Consider the following 19,169-nt stretch of genomic DNA (forward strand, 5'->3'; position numbering starts at 1 on the left):
CATTCACGCCAGCTACATTCAATATCACGTTTTTTTTTTTTTTTTTGCTTATCATTCAAGCTTAGTCCCAGACGCTGGAGAAAACGTGAATCACGATTCACCTTGCCTGGAGCCTTCGTAGCGAGCACGCACATCGTGTCTTACCGCACCCATAGCGCACGCTGAATGTGTCTCTACAGAGTTCGTCGGGCTGTGCATGAGGGCTGTTGTACGTAGAACGATGCAGTATCACAAATTCCTGCTCGACTAATGCTACCTAGTTGGGTTAGTGCCGATTCAATCCATGGTGTGGCGCCTCCATTGAGATGCACTTTTTTTAAAGGTCTGCACCATAGAATCGAATGCAATAGAGCTAAGTTTTTCAAAGCCTTAGAGTATAAAAACAATGAAGAGACTCAGATTTTTGGCACATAGAAAGAACCGATTGGAGGTTGTCTGATTGGTGGATCGATGAAAACAAGCATGAAATTTGGTCTTTCGTTACCCAAGATCAGTGTGTCATCATGAGTCTCCCTCAATGAAACGGTGGCAGTGGTGCTGGGCTCCTAACTTGAAAGTCGTGGGTTTGATCTTGGCCGTGACAGCCGAGTTGGTAAAGGCCTGTGTACTGTGCGGTGTCGATTCACGTTAAAGAACATCAGATGGTCGAAATTTCGGGAGCCTTCCACTACCGTGTCTTTTGCAATCATCTCATTGTTTGGGTAACTTAAATCCCACTTATTATGTCATCATAAGTCACGGCTTGGTTACGCGATATATCCCCCAATCAAAAGTGTACAGCTCCATCCATCCGTCCATCCACCAATCAACGGGGAGTGCGTGGCTATTTGATGATCAAGGCCGCTTGAGGGCGAAGGTGCACCGCAGTGAGGCTGCACGACGGGAACGGACACATCTGCCTTCTGAAACGACTCCGCAGAGCACTCATTACGCTGGAAGTAATACCGGCCAAGCCACAGTGGTCTCGCGTGCTTATGTGTAATTCAAGAGTGCATGACACTATTTTAAACAGCGTAGTTGTTTTATAGTTGTGGTCTTGAAAGTTTATTTTTTTAGTTGTGGTCTTGGAAGTTTATTTTTTTTTTTACTAATTTAACTGAAATGTTCGCAGTTATATAACAGAAGCGCAAAAAGTACCAGTTAAAAAGGACAAAGAGAAAAAGTACCAGCCAAAAAGGACAAACAGTGCTTCCTATGCACTGTTATCCATCTTTGGTAATATTGGCCGAAGAAAGGAAGCTACTCCAGGAGAGGTACATTGAGGTGGTAGCTGGGGGCGGGGGGAGGATAGTATGCTTGCTTATTTTCCGTTTTTTGTCCGTATTGAGCATGCGCGGGAACAAGACGAGCATCATGTTCGGGTGTGTATTCCCTATGAAAGAAACAATGCTTTCTGTTGTAAGTAAACGTTTGCACTTTCTTGTATGAACCAGGATCAACCAGTACAATGTTTGCGAGCGCTTCAGATTGAAATACCGTGGTTGCATATTATTTCGTTGTTTAATGCGCTGAAGTTCTCTGCTGTATCATTGGCACTCTGAGTAGTTTTGATCAATTTTACTGAGACCCTACCACGTAATGGCGGTTCAAGAGAACCGCTATTGTGGCGCAAACCACGTTTTACGTTTACCTTTATTTATCAAGTACTAAAGCTTTGCCGAGTACAATGCTGTAGTTTAGACGTTCTCAAGCATATACCTTTCACTCAGAAGCAAGGTGATCTACACTGGTCTTCTTTTAGGGCGTGATTTCATAGCATAGTGACCGCATTTGAAGTGAGCTACTGCTTTAAGAGGCAGGCGCCATATGAGGCTGCGCGTCACATATGGCATGTTGCTGTATCGGACGCGCAGTAATGAAGTTCTAGCATTTATGTGGACGTGCGCCGTGACAAATGTGCTATAGTGTTTGTCAGTTTAGGCACTATTCCTGGGATGGGGAACCCCCGAATAAGCAGCGCAGCTTCGACAATACTGAACGGATCTAGAGGTATCAAACCTGTGGTAGTCCTTGCGGCCTCAGCCTTCTTCAATGCCGCGCAAGAAGGTCACCCCGGCTAAAAGAGGAGTTGTGGGCATGACCCTGTCTAATTACGACCTCGAAAGTGGACACTATATCAAATATATACACACAAGTGCATATACGGCAGCGCCTCTGCAATAAGTCGGGCTGAAAAGACAGCAGCGACTGGCTATCCCAACCCTGGGTAATGATAGTGAAAGGGAGTGAGCGTATGGCTACGGCGTAACATGTATAAAAGGCCTCGCAGTGAAGCATAGCGCTTGACCTCCGCTGGCTTTGCTCTAAGACATAGCTTCCATGCAAGTTGGCGAGAGTAAGTATATGTACTTTTTCTATACGGAGATAGTGAGGTTGGACATCTGCCAGGCGATGACGGCGACGACGTCGAATTCCCCGGACGAACGCGTCTGCTGCAGCGCCGTTTACGGTCAAACCTGTTTCCCTCGGCCACTACGGCTGCGCACTGCCAAGGGCACCGGCCCTCGGAGCGGATGTGAGGAGCTGCGCGCAGCCAGGCGCCCACGGAGCGGAAGTCGCCTCTTCAGGCGTTCGCGTGGAGGTTTGAGACTTGCGCTGCCCAAGCGCACGTTTATAGGATAATTACCCGCAGATGTCCGCATTATTCTGATAAATTCTTCGTCAATGAAGACAAAGGCACCTGCTATTGAACCTGCTACATTTAAACGTTTAGTGTTAGCGCTGCGCCCTGTGTGCCACGTAAAAAGTACATGTGCCACTTCATTTTATTTTGCGGACCGTGAGCTTTCGAAATAGCGTTAATTTCGAAACTCCACACAGACAGAAGCCGTGAAGATGATGATGACTTAGTGGTTTTACGGAGCAACGCCTGCTTACGACGATGTAGTACGCCACACTGTTGAGCTCTGGATTAACGTTTACCAGCTGGAGAGCTTCGCTATTAAAAACGCATACTTTTTAGACTTTCACTGACATTTAAGTGCGGCTGATATGGCTGGTGGTTGGACGCGTGGATAAATCGGCATGAAGGGTATAGACGAACAGTCATGTTTGAAGATAAGTTATTGTCCCACGAGCCAACATTGCATGATCATTTCATCACAAGCAGGGCATGCACTCCTATTGACTTTCTTGTAGAAACTGATCGCCTTGGAAAACTTTAGATTGTTCTTCATTGTGGTGTGTTACAGCATCTTCTATTTCCATTGTTCATTGTATAACTCATTCATAGTATGCATGATACCTATTCTTGCACGCTAGTTGCGATACGGCATAAGCTTCGGCAGTAGTTAATAAAGACTCACTATAACAACGCAGCATGTGCCAGCTGCACATGCCAGGTTCTGGATACGATAACCTGCATGTCACTTTTGCCCCCCCCCCCCCTCGTACCTTTTGAAGTACTTGAGTGATGGCCAGCCGTACTGGCTAAAGTATTCATGTGTTCATGTTGCGCTAACCTGCTCAAGAAATAATTATGGCTGGCAACGTTGACTGTTATCCCAAGAGCATACACATTTCCACGATGTTGTTATTATTAGTCTTCAACATAACGTTGTTTCTTATGAGTCAACTTCCGATTTTATTGTAACCCACCTCATGCTATGCTTTGGGACATGTAAGGCATTTTCAATACATATATATATATATATATATATATAATGAGATATAACAGACAGTAATGACAAGGAATGTACAGGGGAAGTTATTAACATTAATGGAATGTAAATAAGAAGAAAGAAAAGTGGATGAAAAAATTACCAACTGTAAGCAGGAATCGAACCTACGACCTTCGAATTACGCGTTCGATGCTCTAACCACTGAGCTATTACAGCGGCACTCCCTCCATCCTCTTTTTTGGGTTTATCTGTCAATTTTAGAAGTAGGAGCGACAGTCAGCGCCATCTATAAGCCAAACAACGAGTGTGAAAACACTCTTATGCGCATGTTTGGCGTCACGTAGCACGTGAACTTATTATGAGCGGGCAGCTGATTAATTTTCCCTCTTATACAACCTAAACACACCAAGTCTGCCAGTACGAGACCCTCGTTCAATGAAATAAGGGAAAGAAGTGTATACCTAAGGGCTCGTTTTTCCGTGTTTTTAACACAATAATAATGAGATATAACAGACAGTAATGCCAAGGAATGTACAGGGAATGGAGGGAGTGGATGGAGGGAGTGGATGGAGGGAGTGCCGCTGTAATAGCTCAGTGGTTAGAGCATCGAACGCGTAATTCGAAGGTCGTAGGTTCGATTCCTGCTTACAGTTGGTAATTTTTTCATCCACTTTTCTTTCTTCTTATTTACATTCCATTAATGTTAATAACTTCCCCTGTACATTCCTTGGCATTACTGTCTGTTATATCTCATTATTATTGTGTTAAAAACACGGAAAAACGAGCCCTTAGGTATACACTTCTTTCCCTTATTTCATTGAACGAGGGTCTCGTACTGGCAGACTTGGTGTGTTTAGGTTGTATAAGAGGGACAATTAATCAGCTGCCCGCTCATAATAAGTTCACGTGCTACGTGACGCCAAACATGCGCATAAGAGTGTTTTCACACTCGTTGTTTGGCTTATAGATGGCGCTGACTGTCGCTCCTACTTCTAAAATTCACAGATAAACCCAAAAAAGTGGATGGAGGGAGTGCCGCTGTAATAGCTCAGTGGTTAGAGCATCGAACGCGTAATTTGAAGGTCGTAGGTTCGATTCCTGCTTACAGTTGGTAATTTTTTCATCCACTTTTCTTTCTTCTTATTTACATTCCATTAATGTTAATAACTTCCCCTGTACATTCCTTGGCATTACTGTCTGTTATATCTCATTATTATTGTGTTAAAAACACGGAAAAACGAGCCCTTAGGTATACACTTCTTTCCCTTATTTCATTGAACGAGGGTCTCGTACTGGCAGACTTGGTGTGTTTAGGTTGTATAAGAGGGACAATTAATCAGCTGCCCGCTCATAATAAGTTCACGTGCTACGTGACGCCAAACATGCGCATAAGAGTGTTTTCACACTCGTTGTTTGGCTTATAGATGGCGCTGACTGTCGCTCCTACTTCTAAAATTCACAGATAAACCCAAAAAAGTGGATGGAGGGAGTGCCGCTGTAATAGCTCAGTGGTTAGAGCATCGAACGCGTAATTCGAAGGTCGTAGGTTCGATTCCTGCTTACAGTTGGTAATTTTTTCATCCACTTTTCTTTCTTCTTATTTACATTCCATTAATGTTAATAACTTCCCCTGTACATTCCTTGGCATTACTGTCTGTTATATCTCATTATTATTGTGTTAAAAACACGGAAAAACGAGCCCTTAGGTATACACTTCTTTCCCTTATTTCATTGAACGAGGGTCTCGTACTGGCAGACTTGGTGTGTTTAGGTTGTATAAGAGGGACAATTAAGCAGCTGCCCGCTCATAATAAGTTCACGTGCTACGTGACGCCAAACATGCGCATAAGAGTGTTTTCACACTCGTTGTTTGGCTTATAGATGGCGCTGACTGTCGCTCCTACTTCTAAAATTCACAGATAAACCCAAAAAAGTGGATGGAGGGAGTGCCGCTGTAATAGCTCAGTGGTTAGAGCATCGAACGCGTAATTCGAAGGTCGTAGGTTCGATTCCTGCTTACAGTTGGTAATTTTTCCATCCACTTTTCTTTCTTCTTATTTACATTCCATTAATGTTAATAACTTCCCCTGTACATTCCTTGGCATTACTGTCTGTTATATCTCATTATTATTGTGTTAAAAACACGGAAAAACGAGCCCTTAGGTATACACTTCTTTCCCTTATATATATATATATATATATATATATATATATATATATATATATATGTATATATATATATATATATATATATATAAGTATGAAAACTTATCAGCATTTGATTTTTATACCTTACAAAATCGCACCGCAGCGGACGTCCGAGCTTCGTAACACTTTTCCACAAAGAAGTTCTGTTCCTGTAAGGTTAAAGAAAGCCTTGTATGTGTTTTACGAGTCAACATGTCTTCCGAGAAAAGGCGAGACTTGCTAGACTGCAGCGTCGACACGAGTTATTGAAAAAAATGATTGAAATCTGTCAAATATCCCGTATTTTTCAAGTGAGTTGAAGTGTGTCCATTAGCCTACCAAAACTCAAGTGACCTTACTGCGAAACGTCATTGACGTCGTAGGAAATCGCCAATACTTGTGACGTCATCCTAACGTATAGTTGAGAGAACGGTGTAACATGGTTTGGAGGAAGCCTAACTCGAACGCTATACAGCGTGTCCTGAAACGGTTTGATTGAGCCAGCACCCCATGACTTAGTGTTCTGTAGGCAAGAGTTTACAAATGCCTGTCGACATACTATTGAAGCATACGGAGGTATTATCTCGGCAACGACGCTCAGCGCTGCACGGCTGGTATCGGGTAAATTAATCCAGGTCACACTGTGCAGCGCTCGAGTTAAGCTTATTCATGACTGCATGCGACATTGTCGCTTATTAAAGATGGGCTGATTGTTGAGAGAGTACAATACCACATGCGGTTCAGAAACTTCTAGTGGAGTAGAAAAGAATGAGTAGAATCGACAGAAAGGAAGAAAAATTGCACCATGTCTCCCTAAAGGAAACATGAGGGGAAGCGAAGCAGCATCGGGGGTGAAAGCCCAGTGTCTCTTCATGTTCACTCGGCGTGCCAGCGACGGAAACCGACCGAGAGCACGCACCTATACAAAATGGGGTAAGGTGAGAAGGAAGTGGATTTAGAGGCTGTAGTACTGGCGCAGGAGACGAGAAAAGGAGTCCGAACGCCTGCTTCAAGGAGAGTGCGCAGATGTAGCGCAGGGAAGGAGAAGAGAAGGCGACTGAACACCAGCGTAAAGGATAGCGAGAGAGAGAGTAGGCGTATGCGCAGTAAAGAGTGCATGCCACCGGATCAAATTCGCTCATCGTGAGTTTCGATTTTAAAAGAAGGTGAAAAAAAAGCTCCACCTTCAAAAATCATTATGCAAATACCTGAGGGTGCGTGTAAATTTTTCTTATGTCACATGGTGACTGCTTCTCGACTTAGAGGGCAATCATGTGGTTGAGATTTTGATGGCAGCCACTCAGGCTCACTTGGCTGCTTGGTCTAAGGCCCACAAGAAGGAGATCGAGCATACGAGCACCTTGATACGACAGGAAGTTATGACGACAGCTAGTTGGCAAGGATGTACTATTGAAAGTCGGACACAGCATTCACCGGAAAAGACACTGGAGACGAGAATAGCGTAGCGCCGACGAAAAATTACTATTTTGTCGGACCCCCTTTTCGGTATTTTTACTTGCAAGTCTTGCTCTCGTTCGAAATCGATAACAGGTGTGTCCACTACTCGCGCTGTGGAGAAGAAAGCCAAGTGGGATGCATGCATTTTAACGTAGCTGGTGAGCTGCGTTGCTATGCGGGATGGTCCGAGCTTCTCGGCCAGACGAGTTTGCTCCGAGCTCCCTCTACGGCGGCCGCACCAAGACAGTGCGGAGATAGTGATAGCAGCGCAGCTAAAGATGGCTGCAAGAACGCGCGTGTGCTCATAAACTCGTATTGGACAATTCCGGTGGTTATCAAACACCTCGTGCGTGCGCGTCAGCGCCATCTTTCATTCAACATTTCAGCATTGGAGGACCGTTAGCTTGATCATTGAGCTGTCTTTTCGCAAACTCAAGCACCTCCCACAGGCGTGTTCCTGGGCGTTTGTCCTCTTTCGGAAAAGTCCTTTCGTTCCTCTTGCAGCATAGAAATTTCCACTGTCCAAGGCAGCAAGGGTGCACACGTAGTACTCTTGTGCTGCTCCTTTTTCCTATCACATATTGCACATAAACATGAGGACAGTTTATCACCAGGGGAATTCTCATCAAGGCGGTAACACGGCTTTGAATGGATACGGCGGGAGCGCGATATAACTGAATGCGAAACATAGGGGCCAGGTGATGATATAACATTCACTTCTGCGTGCATGTGTGCGTAGCCGCCGCGATAAAGCTGAATATGAATTGTGTCGCTCACTTACGTTGCGGCATGAACACTGCTTCTCGGCAGGAGCAAAAGTGGAGGGTACACCTGACCTACGCCGCGGGCATCTGTCAATCGCACTGATTGACACCTGAACTCAGATAGAAGCACGTTGATTCTGAGAAGACTCAGTTCTATCCATGACGGTCATGGTGCCTGTATGACTGTCAATGCAATGGACACTCATCAATGGACACTGATGCAATGGACGCTAATCAGCATCTTCTTTTTATATGAAAACATTGGGTCATCATGCACTACTTGTGCAAGGCTGGAGCCATGGAGGAGCTTGTAATAACATAGCCTCTTGCAGCGTTTCAATTCGGTCGTCTGCTCCCCTGCTTGGTCTGCTTCGAAGTGAAGGCCGCATTAGATACGTTATATTTTTTATCATACTAATTACCCAGAGCTTCAAAAACCTAACACTGAACAGTTTTGTCTAAATGGATAAGGTTTAAATTCAGGCTGCAATAATTATCTTGGGGTGTATTTAGCAAAACCACAGAACATAGTTATTTGGCGTAATTCTTATTTTAGCGCGATTATAGTCGCTGCGGAAGTGGCCATATCGTTGGCGCTAACATCTACAACAGCCAGTGTACTAAACAGCGACTCTAAAGTCATGGTTCCAATTATTATTCATGGCAAAGTCTCGCAACGTCAATATCTATACGGACGCCCGCTCACTCTTCCCTCTTAGGTAATGAAACCGCATATATCTAGCTAGAGAGTTAATGAACCGAGCAGGTGCATGATTGACGCGAAGCCCGCGTGTGGAGAGAGCGCGGGGTCTCACACAACATAACACCACAGATTAGGATAAAGAGCATTACCCTCCACCACATTCTTCATTAAATGAACAACAACAAGCGACAGTATGGCGCACATTACAAACAATCACCTTCCCAAACCCAGTTTTTGCAGCCATTGCTATCCAGATCACTACTCAAACAAATTTAAACTCTGCAGTGAGTGGGCGCACCTCTCACACGTTATCTATAGATTTGTCCTAACCTCTCAAACAGGCCAAACACCAAACGTTTCAACAAACAGCAGTGCGGGACCACGCTGCTTAGCTCCTACAAGTGATCAGGCAATTAAGCCGAAGATGCCGCTAGGGCCCAAAAACTCTTCGCTGCCATCCAGGGTACAAGATACAATTTCTCTGAAGCTTGTTGTTTCAATTAAAGTTGTTTCTCTCTCTTTTTCCGTAGCATATGTCAGCTCTATAACATAAAAGAAGTAATGGAAAGTAGTACGAAATTAGTTTTGCATTTGTAGAAAGTCAGCATTCATTTATTGAGAGGGAAACGAAAACGAAAACGACAGAAAGATGAAAAGCCTCCACGCACACTGCTCAGTGCTTTAGAACAAGGGGCTGCAGAAGTTGAACGCAGAGAACTAAGTTCCAGATGCACAAAGTTGTCCGTTTAAGGCCCAAGAAATAACGAATAGAATCGTGGTCGTGCGTTTAACAAAGCAGCAGATCAAAATTTCTTTACGAGACTAGCCGAGGCAACACGAACGACCTCATTTTTCTTAACGCGACCGCTGTAACCTCTATGGACCGCTCCGTGACACCACGGCAACACCACCCGAGACTTCATACTTCGCATAACCACCAAGTAACTACTGCACAGCCTTAGGACTGCAGGGTTGGCTCAATTACCCTCGTTACATAAGCACGCAGAGTATACAGGCGTCGAGCACTGCCACCGCTTGCTGCCCCCTGCTGGGATTCTCTCCTTTCATCACCTCCGCAGCTCAACTCTCGGCGGCCGTGGTTCGCGAGGTCGCTCAACCAGTTCGAGACACGCGCGGGCGTGTCTGGCCACGTGCGCTCGATCTTATACAATTTCCTCCTCCCCTTCTCTCACTCCTTCGTCGTTTCGCGTCGCTTGTTTGTGGACATCTTTCTTAAGTAGGCGTCGGATCACCCCTAAGTCCGCTCACCTTTTTTTTTAATTGAAAAGAGACACGCCGACGTGACCAGATAACACCGGCGTAGCCGAAGTCGTCTTTTCGCGCAAAGCCTAACTGATCCACGCGCGGTTCGTTTCGTTCCGTAAAGCGCGTCAGCGTTTCTTAACGGCTCTAGTAACGCTGCTTTGGTGTAATTATTGCGATAGCAATTATATGGAAACTCTAAGCTGGATTTCGCCACCAGTGTCGGCGTGGGCGTCGACGTCGGCGTCGATATCATGCACCATACATGTATACGTATATAGGTATATGAAAACGCAAGAAAGAAAAAAGAATCCCAAAAAAGACTTCAGCGTGCAGAGGCGAATGTCGGACCTCCGCGTCGTGAATGCGAGGCGTTAAGCACTAAGCCACCGAGAGGTACCTCCTTCAACGTTCAAACGGCCAGCTAGTCATGTCTACCACTTACCCTGTTGGCGGGCGTCTCGGGGGGAGGGGGTAACTATCTTCTTTTCAGCATTAAGAGGGCGCAGTGAGCGCGTGATGTACATTTCTGTGCATTTACCCACCACGGTCTTCTAGTGGTTATAACGCTTGACTACTGACCCGAAGGCGGCAGGAAAACATGCAGGCCGCGAAGGCCACATTTCACTGAAGGCGAAATGAGAGGCCCATGTGCTTACATGTAGGTGCGCGTAAAAGACCGCCAGATGGCGAGAAGATCTGTAGTCCTCTTTTACGGTGTCTTTCGTAAGTATGTCGTAGTTTTCGGGCATGAAACCGCCACATCTATTTCTAAAGCTTTTCGGCGCCTTTATAAACGTTGCTAATAAGTTACGCGGCCAAGAACAGGTGTGTCCAGAGTTCTTCGTTGTCGGGGTGAGCGGGGGGTGGTAGTTTTACTACCCTCCCTCTTCTTGTATTGATAAGTCCGGTAGGAAAAAATGGCAGATTCCACGTACAGTGGGAATCGATCATATGCGAAGCACGAATGAGGAAGGCTGATATGTCACTTTAAAATCAGCACAATGTTACGAGGTGGAGGTAAATGATGCCGTACATGTCTAACGTGTCATGATTATCATATTTGGATGTGTCATTTACTTTGGCCATCTGTTCACGTTACGTGATGCCAAACTTAGTATATGTGAAGCAAGTGAAACGACCGCGAGCTAGCTATGAGCGTGGTATGTTGTCAATTATTGAAATGACGCACTTGTCAGCATTATCATGTTTGAAGCAGTCATAGACTTTCGTCATGTATTGACGTCACGTAACAAAAAATATGGCATATGTGGAGTGAGCAAAACGGCTGAGAGCGCATCATGAAGGCCCCAACATTCTCCAATGTAGCGTTGACGCGCGCGCACGCTGGGCACATGTGCGACGCTACGTTAGCAAAACGCGAACACTCTATAGTCTGATGCCAGACGCGACCGGCGCGACCGGCGCGACCAGCGCGACCAGCGTCCGCCGGCACGGCACAACGGCAATTGGCGCGAAATGCGACGTGTTGCATTTCGCGCCGATGCGTTGCCTAGATAGCACTGTGTCTCCCTACTTTCGTAATGAAGAGACACTGGACGTGCTGAAAGGCGCACGCGTTAAAGCAACGCAGTGCCTGCAAGTATGGCAAGACCGGCGCCTGGCATGGCAACGCTGGCATGACGCGACCAAATAAACGCCGGCGAGCACGCACACCGCGTCACGTCGAAATGTATTGACGCCTTGACTGTGGTATGTAGTCATGTTCTCACATGACACGCATCTCATGCTTATCATGTTTGCACCAGTATCATACCTTCATCTTACATTCACGTCCTGTAATACCAAATTCGGCATAAGTGAAGCTAGAAAAGCGGCCGCCAGCGCATAATGAGCGTGGCATATAGTCATGTTGTTACATGACACGCAACTTATGATCATCATGTTTGCACCAGCCACATACCTTTGTCATCCATTCACGTATCGTAATACCAAATTTGGTATATGTGACGCTAGCAAAACGGACGCGAGCGCATCTCATTCAGCATGGCATGTAATCATGCTGTTACATGACACGCATGTCACGATTTTCATCTTAGGGTCAGTTCCTTGTGTTCCGCATGCAATCATGTCAAACCATAACAGTTTTGCAGCATGCCATGAGAATGAAATCACCGCAAGAGCTGCAGGACCATGAAATATAAATCGTTACGCTCATAACACACAAGTCATGATTTGGATGATATGACTAGTTAAATATGTTTTTCATACAGTAATGTTACGTCATACCAAGTTTGGTATTGATACCATTATTGAAACGGCTCGGAGAGCTAAAAGTCGTAGGTGGCTGATAGATAGATAGATAGATAGATAGATAGATAGATAGATAGATAGATAGATAGATAGATAGATAGATAGATAGATAGATAGACAGACAGACAGACAGACAGACAGATAGATAGATAGTTTAGATAGATAGATAGATAGATAGATAGATAGATAGTTAGATAGATAGATAGATAGATAGATAGATAGATAGATAGATAGATAGATAGATAGATAGATAGATAGATAGATAGATAGATAGATACGCTCAAAGTCGCCGAAGTTCGCTAAGAAATGACTCGCATTCAAAAAGCTTTACAATGATTGCTAAATGAGAATGAATGAATTGACGACATGTTCCTCCCGATGGCCTGAGTTTAGTCCACCGGCTTGCCGGGTTAAACATGAGGCGTCAGCAAGCCATGGATGAAAACATCAGGAGTTCTTGGCAGCCATTATTTTCGAAAGCTTGCATGAGCCTACTTCTGGCACACTGCAGTGCAATAAACGCACAGCGGATAGACAAAAGATGTCGACGAGTGCTGACAGGCAGATTTACTTATTTATTTATTTATTTATTTATTTATTTATTTATTTATTTATTTATTTATTTATTTATATACCTATCGCAGTACCCATAGCACCTAATGGCACTACAGTGCATGGAGTGGTGGATACAATATTACACTAGATGATGATGATGGTATGTGGAATTTAAAGTACCAAAACCACCATACGATTATGAGTGACGCTGTATAGTGGAGGACTCCGGAGATTTTGACCAACAGGGGCTCTCTAACGTTCACCTAAATGTGACCACATGGGCCTACAGCCTTTTCGCCTGCATCACATATGCGGCCACCGCAGCCGGGATTTTATCCCGCCACCTGCGGGTCAGCTTCCGAGTACCTTAGCCACTATAGACCTCCGCGGCGGGGCAGTATTACACTAGACAAATGCAGTTTACAACATATTAACATTACAATAACCGCGTTTCATTTTCACCTTTCGAAGTAGTGCATACGATATACCCAATATATACATAAAGGTTGTACTTAATAAGGAAAAAAAAAACTCCATGGTGCATGTATGTTCGTAAAACTTCTTGCTTTTAAAACGTTTGTACTTCCGATACTAGAATATGCTAGTTTTGTCTGGAGCCCCATCAAAAAGTGCTGGCAAATAAACTTGAACGCATACAATGGCTCGCTGCTTGCTTAATATGCTCGTTATGCAATCAGAACGACTCACTCACAGAAATGCTACAGCTCTGTGATCTGGAGACGCTCCACAAGCAAAGCCGTAAAAATAAAATAAAGTTTCATTTTGAATTATTGAATGGTTAGTTTAAAATTAACAGAAATTACTCATACAGCAACCAGGGAAACGAAGTGATAGGGTGAATCATACACGAGTACTGCAACCTGATTTTGCACGAATGAAGACGAACCGTTATACTTCCTTCCCCGATGTCATCAAAAATTGGAATGGGTCACCGAGTAAAGTCAATCCGCATGATGTTAAGGAATTGTTGCATTTACTTGATTTACGTTTTTGTGATTTATTGCAAAGTATACTGCGATTGTTATTTCTTGCATTGCGAATCAGGGTATGTGGTTACCCTTTTTTTGTTTGGAATGCAGAGCTTTCATAGATTAGTACATATGTATACCTGGTTTATCATTTTGTGATGAGTAGTTGTCTCTCTAATTTGTTTGTACAGTGTGTCATACTTTTTGTGTATGAATTCTCACTAGAGCTAAATAAAGGGTTGACTGTATTTCCAAATAAATAAAATAAATAATTGAAGCAGGTGTATTCTTACACAACCACGCGAGTGCACTGCTGGAGACCCGGCAGTTAGGTTGAAAATACTTCATGTGAAATAATTTATGCAACTTCAGGAGAAGACCTATTCTACTGCCTTATTGTCCTGGGAAAAATAGACATCTTAAATGCGTCCGTCTGGAAGCTTATTTCTTCTATCTTATTGGCATTATCTCGTCGCTGTGAAACGTAATCCGGTTTACAAAAGTATCGCAAGGGTAGCAGATTCGTTCGGGTATGCAATACGTTGTGAAAAAAAAAATCAACCTCAGATATTCCCTTCGTTTCCATAGTTCCCAACCAAGTTTTTTTTTTTCGCTTTAGAAACGTGAATATTTCTGTTGTAATCAGAGCAGACAAACCAAGCATCCATGTTATGAATTCTTTATAAATAGGACAGGTCACTTGCCTTCCGTAGATCTCCTACAGTAAACGTGTAGTTTAGGATAGATTTAACGTTTGACACGTATAGTTGAGTGTTGGCCTCAACTGGTAACATTATTGCATTTGTTTGCAGGAAACTTAGCACACGACTGGCTTTATTTGAGACGCAATCGATTTGATGGTTCCAGGAGAGGTCCGCGGTGAAAATACACCAAGATGCTTGTGCTCGCGAGCTGATAGCAGCCTGGTTGAATTAACAACATAAGATGTGACATACTTTAGCCACGAAATATTACAAACAAAGATTAAAGGAATACACAACGACAAGCACAAGTGCAACCAGTACTCTGTCGTATGATGAAAGATGCTTCTGCTTGTCGTTGCGTGTTCCTTTGCTCTGTGTTTGTGATATTTCGCGGCTATTATATGTCATTAAGCAAGTATCAACTAGGCCAACAATTAGTCCTTATGTATGACTCAGTGAAGATATAAGGCAGAAACGGCGCCCCATAATAGGTAAAATGTGGTCTCCCCCTCCCCTACTCTCCTCTGCGCTTGTTTGTATTTCCTGCGCTTACGCGTTTAAGTAGAAGGTGAAGGGCTGAATTACCTGGAACATCACCAGCTTACCGACAGCAGCGAAATGTATGAAAAACAATGGCCAACACTGATATAAATTAGTTCGGTTAAAGAACCCAAGGTGGTTTAGAATGAATCCCCATAGCTGCGTGCTTCCAAACCAGATTTTTCTTTGGCACATAAAACCATAATAGTTTAGTGTCCCATGGTGCACTGATAATCACTATAAAGCCCAGTCATGATGAAATTTTCCAACAGTGATTGGCTACCCTTTGCGGCTTCCGTAAATCAGGCAACAACGATCTAGATATGCTATTTGTTCCACGCCCGATCAGTATAAAAAAAATGCCCCAACGTCACCGAAGGGAATCGTGAGGGAAACGTTGCCGTTAGAGATTTGCCTCCACCAACTTCTGCCATCGCCTTGAGAGGGGCCCAGCCATCGAACGGTCGAGTGTGAGGAGCGAGCAGACGGGAGAGTGGGGTGCCAGTGTTTTCGGCTCTGCTCTCGAGCACACATTTGCGGATGCTCTTGAGAGCCGCCCAGCCAGCGAAAGATCGAGAGTGAGGCGCGAGTGGACGGGAGAGGGAGACGCATGTAGAAGAGAAGGAATGGTGAAGCCCTGAACCTACCCTCTCCTACACTCTGTCGCATTACATGCTCCGCTTGCGGGGGGGGGGGGGGGGGAGCAAGGATAAGTGGGCGCTCCCGCAGCTGTGGCTATGGGAGAGGGAGTGAGAGTAGAGAGAGGGATAACACCTGCTGGCGTGTGGCCGCCGCTGCGGATGGCGCCGCCGGATGTCTGACATAGCCTGACTAAGAAATGCGTTAGAATTTAAAGGTAGCCTTGAGACACCGCTATAACCTGAATAGCTCCAAAATGTGTACAAATTACCCATGCGCTGCGTGGAATCGCAGAAGCAGCTCATCACAGCGTTTCAAATGATTTTACGTTATACGTGGAGGCCGGCACCTTGGGCAGTTTAGCCAACGTATCCTGATTGTAGCATGCTGTAGCAAATATGATAATGTCCTAAAATGCCGAAAGTGCCAGCCCAACAGTTCTCATGCGTAACGTCCTAAAATGCCGAATGTGCCAGCCCAACAGTTCTCATGCGTGTGCGTCGACCACCGACCGGTTCGTTTATTTCTAAAAATAAAAAACAGCAATGACAACAGCCCTACAACGCGGAAACGAGACTGATACGCAAAATATTTTATAGTATATAAACATGGCGGCTGTTCGCTACCACGTTACCCATGTATCGAAGATCCGTCGGCACTTACGGACTGCATAGGTGTATTTGAAGTACGAAAACAGCCCCGTAGAAATGAGATTTTGTGTCTTCCAGCAAAGCTGAGGTGGCCGAGTTCTCCGTGTACCTTAGATAGCAAACGATCATCATCATAAACTGGGAATCGTGCAATAGGCGCCAGTGCACTCGGTACAGATGTTCAGCAAGAGAAGCTGGAATGTGTGGACCCTAATCGCTATTCGATGCCCGCGCGCTTTCTAGTCAATTTTTAGTGATTTCGGCTGTGGTGGAGCCGTTGTTACGGTGAACGGTTGTTGACCCAAAGGTCACGGACTCAATCCCATCTGCGGCAATCGCGTTTCGACGGATGCGAAATGATAGAGGAGCGTCTACATGTGTGATAGCAGTGCACAATCAAGAACAAAACATGGTCCAAGTTTTTCAAGTCCTCTACTACGGCGTATTTCCTAATCATATCCTCATTTTGACACGTAAATATCAGGTATTTTTATTCTTCTCTATGATAATATTATTAATAATAATAGTCATATTATCTGAAATTGAAGTAGACCTGAGTTTTGTCGTGGAAGTGCAGATGACGTCGGCATTTGGAGTTTAAATAAAATGTACTATAAGGCGCAATGTATTGCGTCACGCTTCTTTATTTCATAGCGTGAAACAAGTTGTTGTGGTCATTGCAGTAGCCTTTCAATTGTAATTACGTGTTCACCGCACCTGCGCATAGCCTTGCACGTGAATGTACAACCATGAAAATACAACAATATTATAGATTTTGTAAAGCACACAGTAAAAAATGGTTTCTCCGAAGGCAACAACAGAAGCGCTCCTACACTCTAAAAAATGAGCGAGTAAAAATGGTGTCTTTTTGTCCACCAACAATAATCGTCATCTATATTGCGTTCCATCCTTGCGCTGTCACCCCGCGCCCTGTACATCCCAGTCACGATCGACATTCCCATTATCAGGGCTACAGTGCATTCTCGATAGGAAAGTGGCCTGCGCCGAGTTTTCAAGAAAGGAAGCGCACGCAAGCCTGATGACGATTATTGTTGTGGGACAAAAAGACACCCCTTTTACTCGATTTATTTTTAGAGTGTAGTGCATCGAGACGAAATTGAGTTTCAGTGAAAAAAAAACATCCTATAACAGGTATAATGTTGCAGCATATGCACATAAAGAACACATGATATTGTCCTCTTTAGTGTTAGTGCTATCCCATTGGCGAGCTTAAAAATTTCGGCTCAAAGACGCATGCAAAACGCAAGTGTCTCAATGCGAGAACACGTTATGAAAGCGTTTAACGCATTCAGCAAGTTCGCGTAAGGTTGATAACCGAAGACCCGTGTCATAGCAAGCTGAGAGACACTGGCCGACAACCTTTTTGGAAACACGAGTCTTCATATCGTAAATCAGAAATTGCGATACGTTTGAAGAAAAAAGGAGGTACTCCGAGGTGATAAGCCTGGTCAAAGACACCAAGAATTGACAATACCTGGGCGCATGATATCGGCCAACATTGAGGCCTTGATAATTGATTGATATGTGGGGTTTACTGTCGCAAAACCATCATGTGAATATGAGGGACGCCGTCGTCAAGGGCTCCGGATATTTCGACCACCTGGGGTTCTTCAACGTGTACCTAAATCTGAACACACGGGTCTACAACATTACCGCCTCCTTCGGAAATGCAGCCGCCGCAGCCGGGATTTGATCCCGCGACCTGCGGGTCAGCAGCCGAGTACCTTAGACACCAGACAACCGCGGCGGGGCAACATTTAATGCTTAATTTCTGAACCAGTGCGACATACGCCCTCGGCACGTGTTACAAGGCTACTGGAACGCACATGCTACTGGCAGGCTCAACAGTTTTTGTTTCAAGGAAAGAGCATATTCACGCAGATTAGTGAGTGTTATGGAAACAGTTTTAAAGCCCGCATTGAAAAGAAAGGAGTACTTATAAAATAAAAGTTCTGGAAAACATATTGAATAAATGAATAATTCCTCAATATCACATATATTCACCATCTCCAGCACCTTAACGATGAGAAAACATTATGTAAAAAGCGTTGTGAATAATTTATGTTAAATGCACGAACATGAGTGTCGACTGAGCGTAAGAACCTGTTTGCAAGCTTCTGACATGCTGATGCTCCAAGCGAGATTATTTGCCGGAGTCAAGTTTTGTTGCACTTAATTTAATTTTGCAGTGACGTAAGTGTGTGTAGAGGTTCAAGTTCATGTGTTTACATGAGCGTGCAACTTTGTTTTGTAAGTTATGCTATTGAAATTTGATCTTACGGTCAGAAAAATACTTTTTATTTAGTTTTTACGCACAAACAATTCGTGTTTCCCTAGTGGTAGGTTTTGGGTTTGACTGTGTTAAAACTTTATAATGCAAAGGGTAGCGAAAAATTTCTCTCTTGATTTAGGAACATTTTCGTTTAACGAAATATTTCTTGAGAGGTTGTTAGATCTAACTTCAGTGGTATATCTCCATGAAATCATTACTGTATATAGGACTGCGCAGGAGTAGTGATAAAAAGAAGAAAAATGGGACAGAGAAAAGCGACACTTTGATGGTCTATATTATTATTTCGTAATGAAAACTCACACGCTTCCTTGTCTAATTATCTAAAACAACTCTAAAGATAAGATGACTGGCTTGCTATTTTTCTTATGCATCCATTTTATTCAGCTTATGAGTGTTCACGCATGGTACTAACAACGAGGGATATTCTAGAAGTGTCATTTAAAAAAAAATTACTCATTTTCTTCATCATGCCACCAAATTGATGACCCGATGGGTGGTCTTAATGAAGT

The 19,169-nt window shown here is 44.1% G+C and overlaps 1 protein-coding gene and 4 non-coding genes across 5 annotated transcripts in view; 3 read left to right on the plus strand and 2 right to left on the minus strand.

Annotated features, from left to right (window-relative positions):
* Positions 1 to 19,169, minus strand: part of LOC119163119 (sodium- and chloride-dependent glycine transporter 2) — a 149,777-nt gene that overhangs the window by 95,748 nt on the left and 34,860 nt on the right. The window lies entirely within an intron of this gene.
* Positions 3,764 to 3,836, minus strand: TRNAT-CGU (transfer RNA threonine (anticodon CGU)). Its single transcript has one exon. It is a non-coding gene; the product is annotated as a tRNA-Thr (tRNA).
* Positions 4,201 to 4,273, plus strand: TRNAT-CGU (transfer RNA threonine (anticodon CGU)). The gene has a single exon. It is a non-coding gene; the product is annotated as a tRNA-Thr (tRNA).
* TRNAT-CGU (transfer RNA threonine (anticodon CGU)) lies at positions 5,115 to 5,187 on the plus strand. The gene has a single exon. It is a non-coding gene; the product is annotated as a tRNA-Thr (tRNA).
* Positions 5,572 to 5,644, plus strand: TRNAT-CGU (transfer RNA threonine (anticodon CGU)). Its single transcript has one exon. It is a non-coding gene; the product is annotated as a tRNA-Thr (tRNA).

Source organism: Rhipicephalus microplus, chromosome 9 (assembly GCF_043290135.1).
Source record: "Rhipicephalus microplus isolate Deutch F79 chromosome 9, USDA_Rmic, whole genome shotgun sequence".
NCBI classification, from domain to species: Eukaryota; Metazoa; Arthropoda; class Arachnida; order Ixodida; family Ixodidae; genus Rhipicephalus; species Rhipicephalus microplus.